The 24,081-nt window shown below is 50.4% G+C and overlaps 19 pseudogenes; all 19 read left to right on the top strand.

Annotated features, from left to right (window-relative positions):
• The first annotated feature begins 60 nt into the window (after nucleotides 1-60).
• On the top strand, nucleotides 61-180 carry LOC130315673 (5S ribosomal RNA; annotated as a pseudogene).
• An 82-nt stretch (nucleotides 181-262) lies between these two features.
• On the top strand, nucleotides 263-382 carry LOC130352926 (5S ribosomal RNA; annotated as a pseudogene).
• An 82-nt stretch (nucleotides 383-464) lies between these two features.
• LOC130352512 (5S ribosomal RNA) lies at nucleotides 465-584 on the top strand (annotated as a pseudogene).
• A 479-nt stretch (nucleotides 585-1,063) lies between these two features.
• On the top strand, nucleotides 1,064-1,183 carry LOC130327132 (5S ribosomal RNA; annotated as a pseudogene).
• A 272-nt stretch (nucleotides 1,184-1,455) lies between these two features.
• Nucleotides 1,456-1,575, top strand: LOC130333041 (5S ribosomal RNA; annotated as a pseudogene).
• A 1,276-nt stretch (nucleotides 1,576-2,851) lies between these two features.
• LOC130323345 (5S ribosomal RNA) lies at nucleotides 2,852-2,971 on the top strand (annotated as a pseudogene).
• Nucleotides 2,972-3,243: 272 nt separating this feature from the next.
• LOC130347751 (5S ribosomal RNA) lies at nucleotides 3,244-3,363 on the top strand (annotated as a pseudogene).
• An 82-nt stretch (nucleotides 3,364-3,445) lies between these two features.
• On the top strand, nucleotides 3,446-3,565 carry LOC130352889 (5S ribosomal RNA; annotated as a pseudogene).
• Nucleotides 3,566-5,441: 1,876 nt separating this feature from the next.
• LOC130334072 (5S ribosomal RNA) lies at nucleotides 5,442-5,561 on the top strand (annotated as a pseudogene).
• A 1,073-nt stretch (nucleotides 5,562-6,634) lies between these two features.
• On the top strand, nucleotides 6,635-6,754 carry LOC130349996 (5S ribosomal RNA; annotated as a pseudogene).
• Nucleotides 6,755-9,622: 2,868 nt separating this feature from the next.
• LOC130322171 (5S ribosomal RNA) lies at nucleotides 9,623-9,742 on the top strand (annotated as a pseudogene).
• A 284-nt stretch (nucleotides 9,743-10,026) lies between these two features.
• Nucleotides 10,027-10,146, top strand: LOC130334061 (5S ribosomal RNA; annotated as a pseudogene).
• Nucleotides 10,147-11,017: 871 nt separating this feature from the next.
• On the top strand, nucleotides 11,018-11,137 carry LOC130352444 (5S ribosomal RNA; annotated as a pseudogene).
• A 2,060-nt stretch (nucleotides 11,138-13,197) lies between these two features.
• Nucleotides 13,198-13,317, top strand: LOC130337601 (5S ribosomal RNA; annotated as a pseudogene).
• A 1,883-nt stretch (nucleotides 13,318-15,200) lies between these two features.
• LOC130349985 (5S ribosomal RNA) lies at nucleotides 15,201-15,320 on the top strand (annotated as a pseudogene).
• A 1,282-nt stretch (nucleotides 15,321-16,602) lies between these two features.
• Nucleotides 16,603-16,722, top strand: LOC130335268 (5S ribosomal RNA; annotated as a pseudogene).
• Nucleotides 16,723-17,582: 860 nt separating this feature from the next.
• LOC130323570 (5S ribosomal RNA) lies at nucleotides 17,583-17,702 on the top strand (annotated as a pseudogene).
• An 878-nt stretch (nucleotides 17,703-18,580) lies between these two features.
• LOC130326922 (5S ribosomal RNA) lies at nucleotides 18,581-18,700 on the top strand (annotated as a pseudogene).
• Nucleotides 18,701-20,366: 1,666 nt separating this feature from the next.
• LOC130315474 (5S ribosomal RNA) lies at nucleotides 20,367-20,486 on the top strand (annotated as a pseudogene).
• Nucleotides 20,487-24,081: the final 3,595 nt, after the last annotated feature.

Here is a 24,081-nt window from a genome sequence, read left to right as displayed (position 1 = left end):
TCTCCGATTCCGAAAAGGATTTATTGATGCTTAAATGCACAGTATATAAAGCATGAAGCTGTCAATGGCCATCCTAAGCTGAACGCGCCTGCTCTCGTCAGATCGCAGACTGCTACCCAGCTTAGGGCCCGGTAAGTACTGGCATGGGAGACTGGCTGGGAATCCCGGGTGCCGTTGACATTTTGCTCTATTGCTGCCTTCCGCTCCGATTCCGAAAATAATTTATTGATGCTTAAATCCACAGTATACAAGGTGTGAAGCTGTCGACGGTCATCCTAAGCTGAATGCGCCTGTTCTCGTCAGATCGCAGACTGCTACCCAGCTTCGGGCCTGGTAAGTACCAGCATGGGAGACTGGCTGGGAATCCCAGGTGTCGTTGACATTTTGCTCTGTTGCCGCCTTCAGCGCCGATTCCGAAAAGGATTTATTGATGCTTAAATCCACAGTATACAGGGTGTGAAGATGTCTACGGCCATCCTAAGCTGAATGCGCCTGTTCTCGTCAGATCGCAGACTGCTACCCAGCTTCGGGCCTGGTAAGTACCAGCATGGGAGACTGGCTGGGAATCCCAGGTGTCGTTGACATTTTGCTCTGTTGCCGCCTTACGCTCCGATTTCGAAAAGGAGTTATTGATGCTTAAATCCACAGTATACAAGGTGTGAAGCTGTCAACGGCCATCCTAAGCTTAACGCGCCTGCTCTCGTCAGATCGCAGACTGGTACAGATCTTAGGGCCCGGTAAGTACCGGCATGGGACACTGGCTGGGAATCCCGGCTGCCGTTGACATTTTGCTCTGTTGCCGCCTTACGCTCCGATTCCGAAAAGGATTTATTGATGCTTAAATCCACAGTATACAGGGTGTGAAGATGTCTACGGCCATCCTAAGCTGAATGCGCCTGTTCTCGTCAGATCGCAGACTGCTACCCAGCTTCGGGCCTGGTAAGTACCCGCATGGGAGACTGGCTGGGAATCCCGGGTGCAGTTGACATTTTGCTCTGTTTCTGCTCCGATTCCGAAAATTATTTATTGATGCTTAAATCCACAGTATAGAAAGTGTGAAGATGTCAACGGCCATCCTAAGCTGAACGCGCCTGCTCTCATCAGATCGCAGACTGCTACCCAGCTTAGGGCCCGGTAAGTACCAGCATGGGAGACTGGCTGGGAATCCCAGGTGTCGTTGACATTTTGCTCTGTTGCCGCCTTACGCTCCGATTTCGAAAAGGAGTTATTGATGCTTAAATCCACAGTATACAGGGTGTGAAGCCATCTACGGCTATCCTAAGCTGAATGCGCCTGTTCTTGTCAGATCGCAGACTGCTGCCCGGCAAGTACGGGCATGGGAGACTGGCTGGCAATCCAAGGTGCTATTGACATTTTGCTCTGTTGCCGCCTTCCTCTCCGATAAAAAAAAATATTTATTGATGCTTAAATCCACAGTATACAAGGCGTGAAGATGTCAACGGCCATCCTAAGCTGAACGCGCCTGCTCTCGTCAGATCGCAGACTGCTACGCAGCTTAGGGCCCAGTAAGTACCGGCATGGGAGACTGGCTGGGAATCCCGGGTGCCGTTGCCATTTTGCTCTATTGCTGCCTTCCGCTCCGATTCCGAAAAGAATTTATTGATGCTTAAATCCACAGTATACAAGGTGTGAAGCTGTCGACGGCCATCCTAAGCTAAACGCGCCTGCTCTCGTCAGATCGCAGACTGGTACAGATCTTAGGGCCCGGTAAGTACCGGCATGGGACACTGGCTGGGAATCCCGGCTGCCGTTGACATTTTGCTCTGTTGCCGCCTTCCGTTCCGATTCCGAAAAGGATTTATTGATTGTTAAATGCACAGTATAAAGGACTAGAAGCTGTCAACGGCCATCCTAAGCTGAACGCGCCTGCTCTCGTCAGATCGCAGAATTCTACCCAGCTTAGGGCCCGGTAAGTACCAGCATGGGAAACTGGCTGGGAATCCCAGGTGTCGTTGACATTTTGCTCTGTTGCCGCCTTCCGCTCCGATTCCGAAAAGGATTTATTGATGCTTAAATCCACAGTATACAGGGTGTGAAGATGTCTACGGCCATCCTAAGCCGAATGCGCCTGTTCTCGTCAGATCGCAGAATGCTACCCAGCTTCGGGCCTGGTAAGTACCAGCATGGGAGACTGGCTGGGAATCCCAGGTGCAGTTGACATTTTGCTCTGTTTCTGCTCCGATTCCGAAAATTATTTATTGATGCTTAAATCCACAGTATACAAAGTGTGAAGCTGTTAACGGCCTTCCTAAGCTGAACGCGCCTGCTCTCGTCAGATCGCAGACTGCTACCCAGCTTAGGGCCTGGTAAGTACCAGCATGGGAGACTGGCTGGGAATCCCGGGTGCAGTTGACATTTTAATCTGTTGCCGCCTTCCGCTCCGATTCGGAAAAGGATTTATTGATGCTTAAATCCACAATATACAGGGTGTGAAGCTGTCAACGGCCATCCTAAGCCTGAACGTGCCTGCTCTCCTCAGATCGCAGACCGCTGCCCGGCAGTTACCGGCATGGGAGACTGGCTGGCAATCCAAGGTGCCATTGACATTTTGTTCTGTTGCCGCCATCCTCTCCGATTAATAAAAATATTTATTGATTTTTAAATCCACAATATACAAGGCGTGAATATGTCAACGGCCATCCTAAGCTGAACGCGCCTGCTCTTGTCAGATCGCAGACTGCTACCCAGCTTAGGGCCCAGTAAGTACCGGCATGGGAGACTGGCTGGGAATCCCGGGTGCAGTTGACATTTTGCTCTGTTGCCACCTTCCGTTCCGATTCCGAAAAGGATTTATTGATGCTTTAATGCACAGTATAAAGGGCATGAAGCTGTCAACAGCCATCCTAAGCTGGACGCGCCTGCTCTCGTCAGATCGCAGACTGCTACCCAGCTTAGGGCCCGGTAAGTACCAGCATGGGAGACTGGCTGGGAATCCCAGGTGTTGTTGACATTTTGCTCTTTAGCCGCCTTCCGCTCCGATTCCGAAAAGGATTTATTGATGCTTAAATCCACAGTATACAGGGTGTGAAGCCGTCTACGGCTATCCTAAGCTGAATGTGCCTGTTCTTGTCAGATCGCAGACTGCTGCCCGGCAAGAACGGGCATGGGAGACTGGCTGGCAATCCAAGGTGCTATTGACATTTTGCTCTGTTGCCGACTTCCTCTCCGATTCCGAAAAGGATTTATTGATGCTTAAATGCACAGTATAAAATTCATGAAGCTGTCAATGGCCATCCTACGCTGAACGCACCTGCTCTCGTCAGATCGCAGACTGCTACCCAGCTTAGGGCCCGGTAAGTACTGGCATGGGAGACTGGCTGGGAATCCCGGGTGCCGTTGACATTTTGCTCTGTAGCCGCCTTCCGCTTCGATGCCGAAAAGGATTTATTGATGCTTAAATGCACAGTATAAAAAGCATGAAGCTGTCAATGGCCATTCTAAGCTGAACGTGCCTGCTCTCGTCAGATTGCAGACTGCTACCCAGCTTAGGGCCCGGTAAGTACTGGCATGGGAGACTGGCTGGGAATCCCAGGTGCCGTTGACATTTTGCTCTATTGCTGCCTTCCGCTCCGAATCCGAAAATAATTTATTGATGCTTAAATCCACAGTATACAAGGTGTGAAGCTGTCGACGGCCATCCTAAGCCTAACGCGCCTGCTCTCGTCAGATCGCAGACTGGTACAGATCTTAGGGCCCGGTAAGTACCGGCATGGGACACTGGCTGGGAATCCCGGCTGCCGTTGACATTTTGCTCTGTTGCCGCCTTACGCTCCGATTCCGAAAAGGATTTATTGATGCTTAAATCCACACTATACAGGGTGTGAAGATGTCTACGGCCATCCTAAGCTGAATGCGCCTGTTCTCGTCAGATCGCAGACTGCTACCCAGCTTCGGGCCTGGTAAGTACCAGCATGGGAGACTGGCTGGGAATCCCGGGTGCAGTTGACATTTTGCTCTGTTTCTGCTCCGATTCCGAAAATTATTTATTGATGCTTAAATCCACAGTATACAAAGTGTAAAGATGTCAACAGCCATCCTAAGCTGAACGCGCCTGCTCTCGTCAGATCGCAGACTGCTACCCAGCTTAGGGCCTGGTAGTACCTGCATGGGAGACTGGCTGGGAACCCCGGGTGCAGTTGACATTTTAATCTGTTGCCGCCTTCCGCTCCGATTCGGAAAAGGATTTATTGATGCTTAAATCCACAATATACAGGGTGTGAAGCTGTCAACGGCCATCCTAAGCCTGAACGTGCCTGCTCTCCTCAGATCGCAGACTGCTGCCTGGCAGTTACCGGCATGGGAGACTGGCTAGCAATCCAAGGTGCCATTGACATTTTGCTCTGTTGCCGCCTTCCTCTCCGATTAAAAAAATATTTATTGATGCTTAAATCCACAATATACAAGTCTGAAGATGTCAACGGCCATCCTAAGCTGAACGCGCCTGCTCTCGTCAGATTCCAGACTGCTACCCAGCTTAGGGCCCGGTAAGTACTGGCATGGGAGACTGGCTGGGAATCCCGGGTGCCGTTGCCATTTTGCTCTATTGCTGCCTTCCGCTCCGATTCCGAAAATAATTTATTGATGCTTAAATCCACAGTATACAAGGTGTGAAGCTGTCGACGGCCATCCTAAGCTTAACGCGCCTGCTCTCGTCAGATCGCAGTCTGGTACAGATCTTAGGGCCCGGTAGGTACCGGCATGGGACACTGGCTGGGAATCCCGGCTGCCGTTGACATTTTGCTCTTTTGCCGCCTTCCGTTCCGATTCCGAAAAGGATTTATTGATGCTTAAATCCACAGTATCCACAGTATACAGGGTGTGAAGCCGTCTACGGCTATCCTAAGCTGAATGTGCCTGTTCTTGTCAGATCGCAGACTGCTGCCCGGCAAGTACGGGCATGGGAGACTGGCTGGCAATCCAAGGTGCTATTGACATTTTGCTCTGTTGCCGCCTTCCTCTCCGATTCCGAAAAGGATTTATTGATGCTTAAATGCACAGTATAAAAAGCATGAAGCTGTCAATGGCCGTCCTAAGCTGAACGCGTCTGCTCTCGTCAGATCGCAGACTGCTACCCAGCTTAGGGCCCGGTAAGTACTGGCATGGGAGACTGGCTGGGAATCCCAGGTGCCGTTGACATTTTGCTCTATTGCTGCCTTCCGCTCCGATTCCGAAAAGAATTTATTGATGCATAAATCCACAGTATACAAGGTGTGAAGCTGTCGACGGCCATCCTAAGCTTAACGCGCCTGCTCTCGTCAGATCGCAGACTGGTACAGATCTTAGGGCCCGGTAAGTACCGGCATGGGACACTGGCTGGGAATCCCGGCTGCTGTTGACATTTTGCTCTGTTGCCGCCTTCCGTTGCGATTCTGAAAAGGATTTATTGATGCTTAAATGCACAGTATAAAGGACAAGAAAATGTCAACGGCCAACCTAAGCTGAACGCGCCTGCTCTCGTCAGATCGCAGACTGCTACCCAGCTTAGGGCCCGGTAAGTACCAGCATGGGAGACTGACTGGGAATCCCAGGTGTCGTTGACATTTTGCTCTGTTGCCGCCTTCCGCTCCGATTCCGTAAAGGATTTATTGATGCTTAAATCCACAGTATACAGAGTGTGAAAATGTCTACGGCCATCCTAAGCTGAATGTGTCTGTTCTCGTCAGATCGCAGACTGCTACCCAGCTTCGGGCCTGGTAAGTACCAGCATGGGAGACTGGCTGGGAATCCCGGGTGCAGTTGACACTTTGCTCTGTTTCTGCTCCGATTTCCGAAAATTATTTATTGATGCTTAAATCCACAGTATACAAAGTTTGAAGCTGTCAACGGCCATCCTAAGCTGAACGCGCCTGCTCTCGTCAGATCGCAGACTGCTACCCAGCTTAGGGCCTGGTAAATACCAGCATGGTAGACTGGCTGGAATCCCGGGTGCAGTTGACATTTTAATCTGTTGCCGCCTTCCGCTCCGATTCGGAAAAGGATTTATTGATGCTTAAATCCACAATATACAGGGTGTGAAGCTGTCAACGGCCATCCTAAGCTGAACGTGTCTGCTCTCCTCAGATCGCAGACTGCTGCCCGGCAGATACCGGCGTGGGAGACTGGCTGGCAATCCAAGGTGCCATTGACATTTTGCTCTGTTGCCGCCTTCCTCTCCGATTAATAAAAATATTTATTGATGCTTAAATCCACATTATACAATGCATGAAGATGTCAACGACCATCCTAAGCTGAACGCGCATGCTCTCGTCAGATCGCAGACTGCTACCCAGCTTAGGGCCCAGTAAGTACCGGCATGGGACACTGGCTGGGAATCCCGGTGTCCGTTGACAATTTGCTCTGTTGCTGCCTTCCGCTCCGATTCCGAAAATAATTTATTGATGCTTAAATCCACAGTATACAAGGTGTGAAGCTGTTGACGGCCATCCTAAGCTTAACGCGCCTGCTTTCGTCAGATCGCAGACTGGTACAGATCTTAGGGACCGGTAAGTACCGGCATGGGACACTGGCTGGGAATCCCGGCTGCCGTTGACATTTTGCTCTGTTGCCGCCTTCCGTTCCGATTCCGAAAAGGATTTATTGATGCTTAAATGCACAGTATACAAAGTGTGAAGCTGTCAACGGCCATCCTAAGCTGAACGCGCCTGCTCTCGTCAGATCGCAGACTGCTACCCAGCTTAGGGCCTGGTAAGTACCAGCATGGGAGACTGGCTGGGAATCCCGGGTGCAGTTGACATTTTAATCTGTTGCCGCCTTCCGCTCCGATTCGGAAAAGGATTTATTGATGCTTAAATCCACAATATACAACGTGTGAAGCTGTCAACGGCCATCCTAAGCCTGAACGTGCCTGCTCTCCTCAGATCGCAGACTGCTGCTCGGCAGATACCGGCATGGGAGACTGGCTGGCAATCCAAGGTGCCATTGACGTTTTGCTCTGTTGCCGCCTTCTTCTCCGATTAATAAAAATATTTATTGATGCTTAAATCCACAATATACAAGGCGTAAAGATGTCAACGGCCATCCTAAGCTGAACGCGCCTGCTCTCGTCAGATCACAGACTGCTACCCAGCTTAGGGCCCAGTAAGTACCGGCATGGGAGACTGGCTAGGAATCCAGGGTGCAGTTGACATTTTGCTCTGTTGCCGCCTTCCGTTCCGATTCCGAAAAGGATTTATTGATGCTTAAATGCACAGTATAAAAATCATGAAGCTGTCAATGGCCATCCTAAGCTTAACGCGTCTGCTCTCGTCAGATCGCAGACTGGTACAGATCTTAGGGCCCGGTAAGTACTGGCATGGGACACTGGCTGGGAATCCCGGTTGCCGTTGACATTTTGCTCTGTTGCCGCCTTCCGTTCCGATTCCGAAAAGGATTTATTGATGCTTAAATGCACAGTATACAAAGTGTGAAGCTGTCAACGGCCATCCAATGCTGAACGTGCCTGCTCTCGTCAGATCGCAGACTGCTACCCAGCTTAGGGCCTGGTAAGTACCAGCATGGGAGACTGGCTGGGAATCCCGGGTGCAGTTGACATTTTAATCTGTTGCCGCCTTCCGCTCCGATTCGGAAAAGGATTTATTGATGCTTAAATCCACAGTATACAGGGTGTGAAGATGTCTACGGCCATCCTAAGCTGAATGTGTCTGTTCTCGTCAGATCGCAGACTGCTACCCAGTCTTCGGGCCTGGTAAGTACCAGCATGGGAGACTGGCTGGGAATCCCGGGTGCAGTTGACATTTTGCTCTTTTTCTGCTCCGATTCCGAAAATTATTTATTGAGGCTTAAATCCACAGTATACAAAGTGTGAAGCTGTCAACGGCCATCCTAAGCTGAACGCGCCTGCTCTCGTCAGATTGCAGACTGCTACCCAACTTAGGGCCTGGTAACTACCAGCATGGTAGACTGGCTGGAATCCCAGGTGCAGTTGACATTTTAATCTGTTGCCGCCTTCCGCTCCGATTCGGAAAAGGATTTATTGATGCTTAAATCCACAATATACAGGGTGTGAAGCTGTCAACGGCCATCCTAAGCTGAACGTGTCTGCTCTCCTCAGATCGCAGACTGCTGCCCGGCAGATACCGGCGTGGGAGACTGGCTGGCAATCCAAGGTGCCATTGACATTTTGCTCTGTTGCCGCCTTCCTCTCCGATTAATAAAAATATTTATTGATGCTTAAATCCACATTATACAATGCGTGAAGATGTCAACGGCCATCCTAAGCTGAACGCGCCTGCTCTCGTCAGATCGCAGACTGCTACCCAGCTTAGGGCCCAGTAAGTACCGGCATGGGAGACTGGCTGGGAATCCCGGCTGCCGTTGACATTTTGCTCTGTTGCCGCCTTCCGTTCCGATTCCGAAAAGGATTTATTGATGCTTAAATGCACAGTATAAAAATCGTGAAGCTGTCAATGGCCATCCTAAGCTTAACGCGCCTGCTCTCGTCAGATCGCAGACTGGTACAGATCTTAGGGCCCGGTAAGTACTGGCATGGGACACTGGCTGGGAATCCCGGTTGCCGTTGACATTTTGCTCTGCTGCCGCCTTCCGTTCCGATTCCGAAAAGGATTTATTGATGCTTAAATGCACAGTATACAAAGTGTGAAGCTGTCAACGGCCATCCTATGCTGAACGCGCCTGCTCTCGTCAGATCGCAGACTGCTACCCAGCTTAGGGCCTGGTAAGTACCAGCATGGGAGACTGGCTGGGAATCCCAGGTGCAGTTGACATTTTAATCTGTTGCCGCCTTCCGCTCCGATTCGGAAAAGGATTTATTGATGCTTAAATGCACAGTATAAAGGGTGTGAAGCTGTCAACGGCCATCCTAAGCTGAACGCGCCTGCTCTCGTCAGATCGCAGACTGTTACCCAGCTTAGGGCCCAGTAAGTACCGGCATGGGAGACTGGCTGGGAATCCCGGGTGCAGTTGACATTTTGCTCTGTTGCCGCCTTCCGTTCCGATTCCGAAAAGGATTTATTGATGCTTAAATGCACAGTATAAAAAGCATGCAGCTGTCAATGGCCATCCTAAGCAGAACGCGCCTGCTCTCGTCAGATCGCAGACTGCTACCCAGCTTAGGGCCCGGTAAGTACTGGCATGGGAGACTGGCTGGGAATCCCGGTTGCCGTTGACATTTTGCTCTATTGCTGCCTTCCGCTCCGATTCCGAAAAGAATTTATTAATGCTTAAATCCACAGTATACAAGGTGTGAAGCTGTCGACGGCCATCCTAAGCTTAACGCGCCTGCTCTCGTCAGATCGCAGACTGGTACAGATCTTAGTGCCCGGTAAGTACCGGCATGGGACACTGGCTGGGAATCCCGGCTGCCGTTGACATTTTGCTCTGTTGCCGCCTTCCGTTCCGATTCCGAAAAGGATTTATTGATGCTTAAATCCACAGTATACATTGTGTGAAGCCGTCTACGGCTATCCTAAGCTGAATGTGCCTGTTCTTGTCAGATCGCAGACTGCTGTCCGGCAAGTACGGGCATGGGAGACTGGCTGGCAATCCAAGGTGCTATTGACATTTTGCTCTGTTGCCGCCTTCCTCTCCGATTCCGAAAAGGATTTATTGATGCTTAAATGCACAGTATAAAAAGCATGAAGCTGTCAGTGGCCATCCTAAGCTGAACGCGCCTGCTCTCGTCAGATCGCAGACTGCTACCCAGCTTAGGGCCCGGTAAGTACTGGCATGGGAGACTGGCTGGGAATCCCAGGTGCCGTTGACATTTTGCTCTATTGCTGCCTTCCGCTCCGATTCCGAAAATAATTTATTGATGCTTAAATCCACAGTATACAAGGTGTGAAGCTGTCGACGGCCATCCTAAGCTTAACGCGCCTGCTCTCGTCAGATCGCAGACTGGTACAGATCTTAGGGCCCGGTAAGTACCGGCATGGGACACTGGCTGGGAATCCCGGCTGCCGTTGACATTTTGCTCTGTTGCCGCCTTCCGTTCCGATTCCGAAAAGGATTTATTGATGCTTAAATGCACAGTATAAAGGACGAGAAGATGTCAACGGCCAACCTAAGCTGAACGCGCCTGCTCTCGTCAGATCGCAGACTGCTACCCAGCTTAGGGCCCGGTAAGTACCAGCATGGGAGACTGACTGGGAATCCCAGGTGTCGTTGACATTTTGCTCTGTTGCCGCCTTCCGCTCCGATTCCGTAAAGGATTTATTGATGCTTAAATCCACAGTATACAGGGTGTGAAGATGTCTACGGCCATCCTAAGCTGAATGTGTCTGTTCTCGTCAGATCGCAGACTGCTACCCAGTCTTCGGGCCTGGTAAGTACCAGCATGGGAGACTGGCTGGGAATCCCGGGTGCAGTTGACATTTTGCTCTGTTTCTGCTCCGATTCCGAAAATTATTTATTGATGCTTAAATCCACAGTATACAAAGTGTGAAGCTGTCAACGGCCATCCTAAGCTGAACGCGCCTGCTCTCGTCAGATCGCAGACTGCTACCCAGCTTAGGGCCTGGTAAGTACCAGCATGGTAGACTGGCTGGAATCCCGGGTGCAGTAGACATTTTAATCTGTTGCCGCCTTCCGCTCCGATTCGGAAAAGGATTTATTGATGCTTAAATCCACAGTATACAAGGTGTGAAGCTGTCGACGGCCATCCTAAGCTTAACGCGCCTGCTCTCGTCAGATCGCAGACTGGTACAGATCTTAGTGCCCGGTAAGTACCGGCATGGGACACTGGCTGGGAATCCCGGCTGCCGTTGACATTTTGCTCTGTTGCCGCCTTCCGTTCCGATTCCGAAAAGGATTTATTGATGCTTAAATCCACAGTATACATTGTGTGAAGCCGTCTACGGCTATCCTAAGCTGAATGTGCCTGTTCTTGTCAGATCGCAGACTGCTGTCCGGCAAGTACGGGCATGGGAGACTGGCTGGCAATCCAAGGTGCTATTGACATTTTGCTCTGTTGCCGCCTTCCTCTCCGATTCCGAAAAGGATTTATTGATGCTTAAATGCACAGTATAAAAAGCATGAAGCTGTCAGTGGCCATCCTAAGCTGAACGCGCCTGCTCTCGTCAGATCGCAGACTGCTACCCAGCTTAGGGCCCGGTAAGTACTGGCATGGGAGACTGTCTGGGAATCCCAGGTGCCGTTGACATTTTGCTCTATTGCTGCCTTCCGCTCCGATTCCGAAAATAATTTATTGATGCTTAAATCCACAATATACAGGGTGTGAAGCTGTCAACGGCCATCCTAAGCTGAACGTGTCTGCTCTCCTCAGATCGCAGACTGCTGCCCGGCAGATACCGGCGTGGGAGACTGGCTGGCAATCCAAGGTGCCATTGACATTTTGCTCTGTTGCCGCCTTCCTCTCCGATTAATAAAAATATTTATTGATGCTTAAATCCACATTATACAATGCTTGAAGATGTCAACGGCCATCCTAAGCTGAACGTGCCTGCTCTCGTCAGATCGCAGACTGCTACCCAGCTTAGTGCCCAGTAAGTACTGGCATGGGAGACTGGCTGGGAATCCCGGCTGCCGTTGACATTTTGCTCTGTTGCCGCCTTCCGTTCCGATTCCGAAAAGGATTTATTGATGCTTAAATGCACAGTATAAAAATCGTGAAGCTGTCAATGGCCATCCTAAGCTTAACGCGCCTGCTCTCGTCAGATCGCAGACTGGTACAGATCTTAGGGCCCGGTAAGTACTGGCATGGGACACTGGCTGGGAATCACAGTTGCCGTTGACATTTTGCTCTGTTGCCGCCTTCCGTTCCGATTCCGAAAAGGATTTATTGATGCTTAAACGCACAGTATACAAAGTGTGAAGCTGTCAACGGCCATCCTATGCTGAACGCGCCTGCTCTCGTCAGATCGCAGACTGCTACCCAGCTTAGGGCCTGGTAAGTACTGGCATGGGAGACTGGCTGGGAATCCCGGGTGCAGTTGACATTTTAATCTGTTGCCGCCTTCCGCTCCGATTCGGAAAAGGATTTATTGATGCTTAAATCCACAATATACAGGGTGTGAAGCTGTCAGCGGCCATCCTAAGCCTGAACGTGCCTGCTCTCCTCAGATCGCAGACTGCTGCCCGGCAGTTACCGGCATGGGAGACTGGCTGGCAATCCAAGGTGCCATTGACATTTTGCTCTGTTGCCGCCTTCCTCTCCGATTAAAAAAATATTTATTGATGCTTAAATCCACAATATACAAGGCGTGAAGATGTCAACGGCCATCCTAAACTGAACGCGCCTGCTCTCCTCAGATCGCAGACTGCTACCCAGCTTAGGGCCCAGTAAGTACCGGCATGGGAGACTGGCTGGGAATCCCGGGTGCAGTTGACATTTTGCTCTGTTGCCGCCTTCCGTTCCGATTCCGAAAAGGATTTATTGATGCTTAAATGCACAGTATAAAAAGCATGAAGCTGTCAATGGCCATCCTAAGCTGAATGCGCTTGCTCTCGTCAGATCGCAGACTGCTACCCAGCTTAGGGCCCAGTGAATACTGGCATGGGAGACTGGCTGGGAATCCCGGTTGACATTTTGCTCTATTGCTGCCTTCCGCTCCGATTCCGAAAAGAATTTATTGATGCTTAAATCCACAGTATACAAGGTGTGAAGCTGTCGACGGCCATCCTAAGCTTAACGCGCCTGCTCTCGTCAGATCGCAGACTGGTACAGATCTTAGGGCCCGGTAAGTACCGGCATGGGACACTGGCTGGGAATCCCGGTTTCCGTTGACATTTTGCTCTATTGCTGCCTTCCGCTCCGATTCCGAAAATAATTTATTGATGCTTAAATCCACAGTATACAAGGTGTGAAGCTGTCGACGGCCATCCTAAGCTTAACGCGCCTGCTCTCGTCAGATCGCAGACTGGTACAGATCTTAGTGCCCGGTAAGTACCGGCATGGGACACTGACTGGGAATCCCGGCTGCCGTTGACATTTTGCTCTGTTGCCGCCTTCCGTTCCGATTCCGAAAAGGATTTATTGATGCTTAAATCCACAGTATACATTGTGTGAAGCCGTCTACGGCTATCCTAAGCTGAATGTGCCTGTTCTTGTCAGATCGCAGACTGCTGCCCGGCAAGTACGGGCATGGGAGACTGGCTGGCAATCCAAGGTGCTATTGACATTTTGCTCTGTTGCCGCCTTCCTCTCCGATTCCGAAAAGGATTTGTTGATGCTTAAATGCACAGTATAAAAAGCATGAAGCTGTCAATGGCCATCCTAAGCTGAACGCGCCTGCTCTCGTCAGATCGCAGACTGCTACCCAGCTTAGGGCCCGGTAAGTACTGGCATGGGAGACTGGCTGGGAATCCCAGGTGCCGTTGACATTTTGCTCTATTGCTGCCTTCCGCTCCGATTCCGAAAATAATTTATTGATGCTTAAATCCACAGTATCCACAGTATACAAGGTGTGAAGCTGTCGACGGCCATCCTATGCTTAACGCGCCTGCTCTCGTCAGATCGCAGACTGGTACAGATCTTAGGGCCCGGTAAGTACCGGCATGGGACACTGGCTGGGAATCCCGGCTGCCGTTGACATTTTGCTCTGTTGCTGCCTTCCGTTCCGATTCCGAAAAGGATTTATTGATGCTTAAATGCACAGTATAAAGGACGAGAAGATGTCAACGGCCAACCTAAGCTGAACGCGCCTGCTCTTGTCAGATCGCAGACTGCTACCCAGCTTAGGGCCCGGTAAGTACCAGCATGGGAGACTGACTGGGAATCCCAGGTGTCGTTGACATTTTGCTCAGTTGCCACCTTCCGCTCCGATTCCGTAAAGGATTTATTGATGCTTAAATCCACAGTATACAGGGTGTGAAGATGTCTACGGCCATCCTAAGCTGAATGTGTCTGTTCTCGTCAGATCGCAGACTGCTACCCAGTCTTCGGGCCTGGTAAGTACCAGCATGGGAGACTGGCTGGGAATCCCGGGTGCAGTTGACATTTTGCTCTGTTTCTGCTCCGATTCCGAAAATTATTTATTGATGCTTAAATCCACAGTATACAAAGTGTGAAGCTGTCAACGGCCATTCTAAGCTGAACGTGCCTGCTCTCGTCAGATCGCAGACTGCTACCCAGCTTAGGGCCTGGTAAGTACCAGCATGGTAGACTGGCTGGAATCCCGGGTGCAGTTGACATTTTAATCTGTTGCCGCCTTCCGCTCCGATTCGGAAAAGGATTTATTGATGCTTAAATCCACAATATACAGGGTGTGAAGCTGTCAACGGCCATCCTAAGCTGAACGTGTCTGCTCTCCTCAGATCGCAGACTGCTGCCCGGCAGATACCGGCGTGGGAGACTGGCTGGCAATCCAAGGTGCCATTGACATTTTGCTCTGTTGCCGCCTTCCTCTCCGATTAATAAAAATATTTATCGATGCTTAAATCCACATTATACAATGCGTGAAGATGTCAACAGCCATCCTAAGCTGAACGTGCCTGCTCTCGTCAGATCGCAGACTGCTACCCAGCTTAGTGCCCAGTAAGTACCGGCATGGGAGACTGGCTGGGAATCCCGGCTGCCGTTGACATTTTGCTCTGTTGCCGCCTTCCGTTCCGATTCCGAAAAGGATTTATTGATGCTTAAATGCACAGTATAAAAATCGTGAAGCTGTCAATGGCCATCCTAAGCTTAACGCGCCTGCTCTCGTCAGATCGCAGACTGGTACAGATCTTAGGGCCCGGTAAGTACCGGCATGAGACACTGGCTGGGAATCCCGGCTGTCGTTGACATTTTGCTCTGTTGCCGCCTTCCGTTCCGATTCCGAAAAGGATTTATTGATGCTTAAATGCACAGTATAAAGGATGAGAAGATGTCAACGGCCAACCTAAGCTGATCGCGCCTGCTCTCGTCAGATCGCAGACTGCTACCCAGCATAGGGCCCGGTAAGTACCAGCATGGGAGACTGACTGGGAATCCCAGGTGTCGTTGACATTTTGCTCTGTTGCCGCCTTCCGCTCTGATTCCGTAAAGGATTTATTGATGCTTAAATCCACAGTATACACGGTGTGAAAATGTCTACGGCCATCCTAAGCTGAATGTGTCAGTTCTCGTCAGATCGCAGACTGCTACCCAGCTTCGGGCCTGGTAAGTACCAGCATGGGAGACTGGCTGGGAATCCCGGGTGCAGTTGACATTTTGCTCTGTTTCTGCTCCGATTCCGAAAATTATTTATTGATGCTTAAATCCACAGAATACAAAGCGTGTGGCTGTCAACGGCCATCCTAAGCTGAACGCGCCTGCTCTCGTCAGATCGCAGACTGCTACCCAGCTTAGGGCCTGGTAAGTACCAGCATGGGAGACTGGCTGGGAATCCCGGGTGCAGTTGACATTTTAATCTGTTGCCGCCTTCCGCTCCGATTCGGAAAAGGATTTATTGATGCTTAAATCCACAATATACAGGGTGTGAAGCTGTCAACGGCCATCCTAAGCCTGAACGTGCCTGCTCTCCTCAGATCGCAGACTGCTGCCCGGCAGTTACTGGCATGGGAGACTGGCTGGCAATCCAAGGTGCCATTGACATTTTGCTCTGTTGCCGCCTTCCTCTCCGATTAAAAAAATATTTATTGATGCTTAAATCCACAATATACAAGGCGTGAAGATGTCAACGGCCATCTTAAACTGAACGCGCCTGCTCTCGTCAGATCGCAGACTGCTACCCAGCTTAGGGCCCAGTAAGTACCGGCATGGGAGACTGGCTGGGAATCACGGTTGCCGTTGACATTTTGCTCTGTTGCCGCCTTCCGTTCCGATTCCGAAAAGGATTTATTGATGCTTAAATGCACAGTATACAAAGTGTGAAGCTGTCAACGGCCATCCTATGCTGAACGCTCCTGCTCTCGTCAGATCGCAGACTGCTACCCAGCTTAGGCCCTGGTAAGTACCAGCATGGGAGACTGGCTGGGAATCCCGGGTGCAGTTGACATTTTAATCTGTTGCCGCCTTCCGCTCCGATTCGGAAAAGGATTTATTGATGCTTAAATGCACAGTATAAAGGGCGTGATGCTGTCAACGGCCATTCTAAGCTGAACGTGCCTGCTCTCGTCAGATCGCAGACTGCTACCCAGCTTAGGGCCCAGTAAGTACCAGCATGGGAGACTGGCTAGGAATCCCAGGTGTTGTTGACATTTTGCTCTGTAGCCGCCTTCCGCTCCGATTCCGAAAAGGATTTATTGATGCTTAAATGCACAGTATAAAAAGCATGAAGCTGTCAATAGCCATCCTAAGCTAAACGCGCCTGCTCTCGTCAGATCGCAGACTGCTACCCAGCTTAGGGCCCGGTAAGTACTGGCATGGGAGACTGGCTCGGAATCCCAGGTGCCGTTGACATTTTGCTCTATTGCTGCCTTCCGCTCCGATTCCGAAAATAATTTATTGATGCTTAAATCCACAGTATACAAGGTGTGAAGCTGTCGACGGCCATCCTAAGCTTAACGCGCCTGCTCTCGTCAGATCGCAGACTGGTACAGATCTTAGGGCCCGGTAAGTACCGGCATGAGACACTGGCTGGGAATCCCGGCTGCCGTTGACATTTTGCTCTGTTGCCGCCTTCCGTTCCGATTCCGAAAAGGATTTATTGATGCTTAAATGCACAGTATAAAGGATGAGAAGATGTCAACGGCCAACCTAAGCTGATCGCGCCTGCTCTCGTCAGATCGCAGACTGCTACCCAGCTTAGGGCCCGGTTAGTACCAGCATGGGAGACTGACTGGGAATCCCAGGTGTCGTTGACATTTTGCTCTGTTGCCGTCTTCTGCTCCGATTCCGTAAAGGATTTATTGATGCTTAAATCCACAGTATACAGGGTGTGAAAATGTCTACGGCCATCCTAAGCTGAATGTGTCAGTTCTTGTCAGATCGCAGACTGCTACCCAGCTTCGGGCCTGGTAAGTACCAGCATGGGAGACTGGCTGGGAATCCCGGGTGCAGTTGACATTTTGCTCTGATTCCGAAAATTATTTATTGATGCTTAAATCCACAGTATACAAAGTGTGAAGCTGTCAACGGCCATCCTAAGCTGAACGCGCCTGCTCTCGTCAGATCGCAGACTGCTACCCAGCTTAGGGCCTGGTAAGTACCAGCATGGGAGACTGGCTGGGAATCCAGGGTGCAGTTGACATTTTAATCTGTTGCCGCCTTCCGCTTCGATTCCGAAAAGGATTTATTGATGCTTAAATGCACAGTATAAAAAGCATGAAGCTTTCAATGGCCATCCTAAGCTGAACGTGCCTGCTCTCGTCAGATCGCAGACTGCTACCCAGCTTAGGGCCCGGTAAGTACTGGCATGGGAGACTGGCTGGGAATCCCGGTTGCTGTTGACATTTTGCTCTATTGCTGCCTTCCGCTCCGATTCCGAAAATAATTTATTGATGCTTAAATCCACAATATACAAGGCGTGAAGATGTCAACGGCCATCCTAAGCTGAACGCGCCTGCTCTCGTCAGATTGCAGACTGCTGCCCAGTAAGTACCGGCATGGGAGACTGGCTGGGAATCCCGGGTGCAGTTGACATTTTGCTCTGTTGCCGCCTTCCGTTTCGATTCCGAAAAGGATTTATTGATGCTTAAATGCACAGTATAAAAAGCATGAAGCTGTCAATGGCCATTCTAAGCTGAACGCGCCTGCTCTCGTCAGATCGCAGACTGCTACCCAGCTTAGGGCCCGGTAAGTACTGGCATGGGAGACTGACTGGGAATCCCGGTTGCTGTTGACATTTTGCTCTATTGCTGCCTTCCGCTCCGATTCCGAAAATAATTTATTGATGCTTAAATCCACAGTATACAAGGTGTGAAGCTGTCGACGGCCATCCTAAGCTTAACGCGCCTGCTCTCGTCAGATCGCAGACTGGTACAGATCTTAGGGCCCGGTAAGTACCGGCATGGGACACTGGCTGGGAATCCCGGCTGCCGTTGACATTTTGCTCTGTTGCCGCCTTCCGTTCCGATTCCGAAAAGGATTTATTGATGCTTAAATCCACAGTATACATTGTGTGAGGCCGTCTACGGCTATCCTAAGCTGAATATGCCTGTTCTTGTCAGATTGCAGACTGCTGCCCGGCAAGTACGGGCATGGGAGACTGGCTGGCAATCCAAGGTGCTATTGACATTTTGCTCTGTTGCCGCCTTCCTCTCCGATTCCGAAAAGGATTTATTGATGCTTAAATGCACAGTATAAAAAGCATGAAGCTTTCAATGGCCATTATAAGCTGAACGCGCCTGCTCTCGTCAGATCGCAGACTGCTACCCAGCTTAGGGACCGGTAAGTACTGGCATGGGAGACTGGCTGGGAATCCCAGGTGCCGTTGACATTTTGCTCTATTGCTGCCTTCCGCTCCGATTCCGAAAATAATTTATTGATGCTTAAATCCACAGTATACAAGGTGTGAAGCTGTCGACGGCCATCCTAAGCTTAACGTGCCTGCTCTCGTCAGATCGCAGACTGGTACAGATCTTACGGCCCGGTAAGTACCGGCATGGGACACTGGCTGGGAATCCCGGCTGCCGTTGACATTTTGCTCTGTTGCCGCCTTCCGTTCCGATTCCGAAAAGGATTTATTGATGCTTAAATGCACAGTATAAAGGACGAGAAGATGTCAACGGCCAACCTAAGCTGAACGCGCCTGCTCTCGTCAGATCGCAGACTGCTACCCAGCTTAGGGCCTGGTAAGTACCAGCATGGGAGACTGACTGGGAATCCCAGGTGTCGTTGACATTTTGCTCTGTTGCCGCCTTCTGCTCCGATTCCGTAAAGGATTTATTGATGCTTAAATCCACAGTATACAGGGTGTGAAGATGTCTACGGCCATCCTAAGCTGAATGTGTCTGTTCTCGTCAGATCGCAGACTGCTACCCAGCTTCGGGCCTGGTAAGTACCAGCATGGGAGACTGGCTGGGAATCCCGGGTGCAGTTGACATTTTGCTCTGTTTCTGCTCCGATTCCGAAAATTATTTATTGATGCTTAAATCCACAGTATACAAAGTGTGAAGCTGTCAACGGCCATCCTAAGCTGAACGCGCCTGCTCTCGTCAGATCGCAGACTGCTACCCAGCTTAGGGCCTGGTAAGTACCAGCATGGTAGACTGGCTGGAATCCCGGGTGCAGTTGACATTTTAATCTGTTGCCGCCTTCCGCTCCGATTCGGAAAAGGATTTATTGATGCTTAAATCCACAATATACAGGGTGTGAAGCTGTCAACGGCCATCCTAAGCTGAACGTGTCTGCTCTCCTCAGATCGCAGACTGCTGCCCGGCAGATACCGGCGTGGGAGACTGGCTGGCAATCCAAGGTTCCATTGACATTTTGCTCTGTTGCCGCCTTCCACTCCGATTAATAAAAATATTTATTGATGCTTAAATCCACATTATACAATGCATGAAGATTTCAACGGCCATCCTAAGCTGAACGCGCCTGCTCTCGTCAGATCGCAGACTGCTACCCAGCTTAGGGCCCAGTAAGTACCGGCATGGGAGACTGGCTGGGAATCCCGGGTGCAGTTGAAATTTTGCTCTGTTGCCGCCTTCCGTTCCGATTCCGAAAAGAATTTATTGATGCTTAAATGCACAGTATAAAAAGCATGAAGCTGTCAATGGCCATCCTAAGCTGAACGCGCCTGCTCTCGTCAGATCGCAGACTGCTACCCAGCTTAGGGCCCGGTAAGTACTGGCATGGTAGACTGGCTGGGAATCCCGGTTGCCGTTGACATTTTGTTCTATTGCTGCCTTCTGCTCCGATTCCGAAAATAATTTATTGATGCTTAAATCCACAGTATACAAGGTGTGAAGCTGTCGACGGCCATCCTAAGCTTAACGCGCCTGCTCTCGTCAGATCGCAGACTGGTACAGATCTTAGGACCCGTTAAGTACCGGCATGGGACACTGGCTGGGAATCCAGGCTGCCGTTGACATTTTGCTCTGTTGCCGCCTTCCGTTCCGATTCCGAAAAGGATTTATTGATGCTTAAATCCACAGTATACATTGTGTGAAGCCGTCTACGGCTATCCTAAGCTGAATGTGCCTGTTCTTGTCAGATCGCAGACTGCTGCCCGGCAAGTACGGGCATGGGAGACTGGCTGGCAATCCAAGGTGCTATTGACATTTTGCTCTGTTGCCGGCTTCCTCTCCGATTCCGAAAAGGATTTATTGATGCTTAAATCCACAGTATAAAAAGCATGAAGCTGTCAATGGCCATCCTAAGCTGAACGTGCCTGCTCTCGTCAGATCATAGACTGCTACCCAGCTTAGGGCCCGGTAAGTACTGGCATGGGACACTGGCTGGGAATCCCGGCTGCCGTTGACATTTTGCTCTGTTGCCGCCTTCCGTTCCGATTCCGAAAAGGATTTATTGATGCTTAAATGCACAGTATAAAGGGCAAGAAGCTGTCAACGGCCATCCTAAGCTGAACGCGCCTGCTCTCATCAGATCGCAGACTGCTACCCAGCTTAGGGCCAGGTAAGTACCAGCGTGGGAGACTGGCTGGGAATCCCAGGTGTCGTTGACATTTTGTTCTGTTGCCGCCTTCCGCGCCGATTCCGAAAAGGATTTATTGATGCTTAAATCCACAGTATACAGGGTGTGAAGATGTCTACGGCCATCCTAAGCTGAATGCGCCTGCTCTCGTCAGATTGCAGACTGCTACCCATTTTAGGGCCCGGTAAGTACCAGTATGGGAGACTGGCTGGGAATTTCAGGTGTTGTTGACATTTTGCTCTGTAGCTCTGTAGACATTTTGCTCCGATTCCGAAAAGGATTTATTGATGCTTAAATCCACAGTATACAGGGTGTGAAGCCGTCTACGGCTATCCTAAGCTGAATGCGCCTGTTCTTGTCAGATCGCAGACTGCTACCCAGCTTAGGGCCTCGTAAGTACCAGCATGGGAGACTGGCAGGGAATCCCGGGTGCAGTTGACATTTTACTCTGTTTCTGCTCCGATTCCGAAAATTATTTATTGATGCTTAAATCCACAGTATACAAAGTGTGAAGCTGTCAACGGCCATCCTAAGCTGAACGCGCCTGCTCTCGTCAGATCGCAGACTGCTACCCAGCTTAGGGCCCGGTAAGTACCTGCATGGGAGACTGGCTGGGAATCCCAGGTGTCATTGACATTTTGCTCTGTTGCCGCCTTACGCTCCGATTCCGAAAAGGATTTTTTGATGCTTAAATCCACAGTACACAGGGCGTGAAGCTGTCAACAGCCATCCTAAGCTGAACGCGCCTGCTCTCGTCAGATTGCAGACTGTAACCCAGCTTAGGGCCCGGTAAGTACCAGCATGGGAGACTGGCTGGGAGTCTCAGGTGTTGTTGACATTTTGCTCTGTAGCTCTGTAGACATTTTGCTCCGATTCCGAAAAGGATTTATTGATGCTTAAATCCACAGTATACAGGGTGTGAAGCCGTCTACGGCTATCCTAAGCTGAATGCGCCTGTTCTTGTCAGATCGCAGACTGCTGCCCGGCAAGTAGGGGCATGGGAGACTGGCTGGCAATCCAAGGTGCTATTGACATTTTGCTCTGTTGCCGCCTTCCTCTTCGATTAAAAAAAATATTTACTGATGCTTAAATCCACAGTATACAAGGCGTGAACATGTCAACGGCCATCCTAAGCTGAACGTGCCTACTCTCGTCAGATCGCAGACTGCTACGCAGCTTAGGGCCCGGTAAGTACCGGCATGGGAGACTGGCTGGGAATCCCGGGTGCAGTTGACATTTTGCTCTGTTGCCGCCTTCCGTTCCTATTCCGAAAAGGATTTATTGATGCTTAAATGCACAGTATAAAAAGCATGAAGCTGTCAATGGCCATCCTAAGCTGAACGCGCCTGCTCTTGTCAGATCGCAGACTGCTACCCAGCTTAGGGCCCGGTAAGTATTGGCATGGGAGACTGGCTGGGAATCCAAGGTGCTATTGACATTTTGCTCTGTTGCCGCCTTCCTCTCCGATTCCGAAAAGGATTTATTGATGCTTAAATGCACAGTATAAAAAGCATGAAGCTGTCAATGGCCATCGTAATCTGAACGTGCCTGCTCTCGTCAGATCGCAGACTGCTACCCAGCTTAGAGCTCGGTAAGTACTGGCATGGGAGACTGGCTGGGAATCCCGGGTGCAGTTGACATTTTGCTCTGTTTCTGCTCCGATTCCGAAAATTATTTATTGATGCTTAAGTCCACAGTATACAAAGTGTGAAGCTGTCAACGGCCATCATAAGCTGAACGCGCGTGCTCTCGTCAGATCGCAGACTGCTACCCAGCTTAGGGCCTGGTAAGTACCAGCATGGGAGACTGGCTGGGAATCCCGGGTGCAGTTGACATTTTAATCTGTTGCCGCCTTCCGCTCCGATTCGGAAAAGGATTTATTGATGCTTAAATGCACAGTATAAAGGGCGTGAAGCTGTTAACGGCCATCCTAAGCTGAACGCGCCTGCTCTCGTCGGATCGCAGACTGCTTCCCAGCTTAGGGCCCGGTAAGTACCAGCATGGGAGACTGGCTGGGAATCTCAGGTGTTGTTGACATTTTGTTCTGTAGCTCTGTAGACATTTTGCTCCGATTCCGAACAGGATTTATTGATGCTTAAATCCACAATATACAGGGTGTGAAGCCGTCTACGGCTATCCTAAGCTGAATGCGCCTGTTCTTGTCAGATCGCAGACTGCTGCCCGGCAAGTAGGGGCATGGGAGACTGGCTGGCAATCCAAGGTGCTATTGACATTTTGATCTGTTGCCGCCTTCCTCTCCGATAAAAAAAAATATTTATTGATGCTTAAATCCACAGTATACAAGGCGTGAAGATGTCAACGGCCATCCTAAGCTGAACGCGCCTGCTCTTGTCAGATCGCAGACTGCTACCCAGCTTAGGGCCCGGTAAGTACTGGCATGGGAGACTGGCTGGGATTCCCGGGTGCCGTTGACATTTTGCTCTATTGCTGCCTTCCGCTCCGATTCCGAAAATAATTTATTGATGCTTAAATCCACAGTATACAAGGTGTGAAGCTGTCGACGGCCATCCTAAGCTTAACGCGCCTGCTCTCGTCAGATCGCAGACTGGTACAGATCTTATAGCCCGGTAAGTACCGGCATGGGACACTGGCTGGGAATCCCGGCTGCCGTTGACATTTTGCTCTGTTGCCGCCTTCCGTTCCGGTTCCGATTCCGAAAAGGATTTATTGATGCTTAAATGCACAGTATAAAGGGCAAGAAGCTGTCAACGGCCATCCTAAGCTGACTGCGCCTGCTCTCATCAGATCGCAGACTGCTACCCAGCTTAGGGCCCGGTAAGTACCAGCATGGGAGACTGGCTGGGAATCCCAGGTGTCTTTGACATTTTGCTCTGTTGCCGCCATCCGCTCCGATTCCGAAAAGGATTTATTGATGCTTAAATCCACAGTATACAGGGTGTGAAGATGTCTACGGCCATCCTAAGCTGAATGCGCCTGTTCTTGTCAGATCGAAGACTGCTACCCAGCTTCGGGCCTGGTAAGTACCAGCATGGGAGACTGTCTGGGAATCCCGGGTGCAGTTGACATTTTGCTCTGTTTCTGCTCCGATTCCGAAAATTATTTATTGATGCTTAAATCCACAGTATACAAAATGTAAAGCTGTCAACGGCCATCCTAAGCTGAACGCGCCTGTTCTCGTCAGATCGCAGACTGCTACCCAGCTTAGGGCCCGGTAAGTACCAGCATGGGAGACTGGCTGGGAATCCCAGGTGTTATTGACATTTTGCTCTGTAGCCGCTTCCGCTTCGATTCCGAAAAGGATTTATTGATGCTTAAATCCACAGTATACAGGGTGTGAAGCCGTCTACGGCTATCCTCAGCTGAATGTGCCTGTTCTTGTCAGATAGCAGACTGCTGCCCGGCAAGTACGGGCATGGGAGACTGGCTGGCAATCCAAGGTGCTATTGACATTTTGCTCTGTTGCCGCCTTCCTCTCCGATTCCGAAAAGGATTTATTGATGCTTAAATGCACAGTATAAAAAGCATGAAGCTGTCAATGGCCATCCTAAGCTCTCGTCAGATCGCAGACTGCTACCCAACATAGGGCCCGGTAAGTACTGGCATGGGAGACTGGCTGGGAATCCCAGTGCCGTTGACATTTTGCT

The sequence above is a fragment of the Hyla sarda genome, chromosome 1 (genome assembly GCF_029499605.1).
Source record: "Hyla sarda isolate aHylSar1 chromosome 1, aHylSar1.hap1, whole genome shotgun sequence".
Taxonomy (NCBI): domain Eukaryota; kingdom Metazoa; phylum Chordata; class Amphibia; order Anura; family Hylidae; genus Hyla; species Hyla sarda.
This window is presented reverse-complemented; position numbering and strand designations above follow the sequence as displayed.